At 38.5% G+C, this 2266-nt stretch overlaps 1 pseudogene; it reads left to right on the top strand.

Moving 5' to 3' along the window:
- The first annotated feature begins 612 nt into the window (after positions 1-612).
- LOC116892210 lies at positions 613-1826 on the top strand (annotated as a pseudogene).
- The last annotated feature ends 440 nt before the right edge of the window (positions 1827-2266 follow it).

Here is a 2266-nt window from a genome sequence, read left to right as displayed (position 1 = left end):
TATAGACCCTTTTTGATTGTGCTGTTTGTTTTCTGAATCTTGGATATTGAGTTCTTTGCATATTATTGACATTAAACCTATGTGAAGTACATATCTATTTAAATCCTTTCCCCTCAGAGTTTCCTTTTTACTTTATTGATCACCATTACATAAAAGCTTTCTTGTTTTATAAGTTTCTTTCCTGTCAGGGATAGCTTTAGTCCATGAACATTGGTTCCTATTTTGACAGCTCTTTCCTATGTGTATATCTTTGTAATGTGCTTCCTGTTTTACTCTAGCAATTTCAGATTGAGACCCTAGGTCCACTATGAGTAAGCTATTATAGAGTGAAACATAGGCTATAGTTTGGTGATTGTCATCTATGTTTAGTATTTGTAGAAATACTGATATATGACTTCTGACCATGAAAAATTAAGAAGAACCATTCACCTGCCATTGGCCACAAAACATATGCCCTGATATTCAAATACTATCCTGCACAGTTCGAACAAAATCCTAAATATTCACATCCTTCACCTTTATACTTTATGAAAATTTTTAAGTAAAATCTGTTCTTTTTTTCCCACCATCCTATTAGAAGCTCAGAGCAGCTCTTTCCTCCAACAGAGCAAGATGCTTAAAGGAAAGAAGGCCAAGGGGAAGAAGGTGGTCCCGGCCACTGCCATCCTCAAGAAACAGGCCAAAAAGGTGCTCAATCCTTTGTTTGAGAAAAGGCCCAAGTACTTCAGCTTTGGCCAGTTCATCCCGCCCAGAAGAGATTTAGCACATTTCGTTAAATGGCCCTGCTACCTCAGGCTGCATCAGCAAAGATCAATCTTCTATAAGCGACTCAAACTACCTCCTGCCATTAACCAGTTCACCCAGGCCCTGAACAGGCAAACAGTGACTCAGCTGCTTAAGCTTGCGCTGAGAAGAAAAACGCTGGCAAAGGGGAAGTCCCACTAAGACCACCTGTTCTCCAAGCAGGGGTCAATACAGTCACCACCTTGGTGGAGAACAAGAAGGCTCAGCTGGTGGTGATTGCCCATGATGTAGACCCCATTGAGCTGGTGGTTTTCCTGCCTGCCCTATGTTGAAAGATGGGGGTGCCCCAGTGCATCATCAAGGGAAAGGCCAGGCTGGGGCGCCTGGTCCACAGGAAGACATGCATCACTGTTGCCTTCACAGAGGTTAACTCGGAAGACAAGGGTGCTCTGGCTAAGATGGTGGAAGCTATTAGGACCAATTATGACAGATATGATGAGATCCGCCGCCACTGGGGAGGCAACGTCCTGGGTCCTAAGTCTGTGACTCACATTGACTTGCTGGAAAAGGCAAAGGCTAAAGAACTCGTCACTAAACTGGGTAAATGTACTCTAAGTTTTCTGTACATAAATATAATTACAATTAAAAAAAAACTCAGAGCAAAGGCAATTGTTTTTTACATATGTGGTCCACTGTAGTATTTGGTAGAAGAAGATTATCATTCTCCAGTATGTTACATTATAATTGTCAAATACACAACTTTATCATGCAGCCAAATTATTTTATCACATTGGAGTTGTTAACAAAGTTCGTGTTTTGTGTGTCTCGTTGAAAGGAAAGGAAAAATTCTCTTGATTCCAAATAGAAAATAGGCTGTAGTTGGTAGAAGACTTAAAGAATACACTATGTATTTACACGAGTTTCTTGTGCTACCATGAGAAAGGCAGAAGTCAGACACTTGAGAAGGTAACAGCGATTATATACCAATGCAATACCCAAGAACCTAGGGAAATTTGATCATTTGATCTTACTCTTTTCTCTTAGCCACTCTGCCACTAGGGAGTGAAGCATATGACATTTAGGCCAATATTAAATGATTATATGTTGTTCTATATGCCCATATGTTTAGGTACAAGAATGGTTATTATAGTTATACAAAGGTAAAAGCCACTTATCTGAAAAATGATTTTTCTTCGTAATGTTAACTGATAACATTAGCAATTTATGATATATGAATTTTGCTAAAGTATTGGTAAGCATGATACATTTATCTGTTGACTGCTAGAATCTGGAAAACAGAAACTTCCTTATCTATTTTATAAATAATATACAGAAATAATGATCGAGATAAATGTACTGAAGAGAAAATAGTTGATGTGCTCAAGGTTAGTAACTCAAAATTATGTCTTCCTAATTACATGGCATCAAATTCTTTTCTAAGCTACAGACAATCTGATATAAACCTGGCAGAATATTCTGGGCCACTAAGAAACTATTCTGCAATTCAGTATAATGCCACAGT

Source organism: Rattus rattus, chromosome 1 (genome assembly GCF_011064425.1).
Source record: "Rattus rattus isolate New Zealand chromosome 1, Rrattus_CSIRO_v1, whole genome shotgun sequence".
NCBI lineage: Eukaryota > Metazoa > Chordata > Mammalia > Rodentia > Muridae > Rattus > Rattus rattus.
Note: the sequence above shows the minus strand (reverse complement) of the source record. Positions and strands in the feature narration are given on the sequence as shown.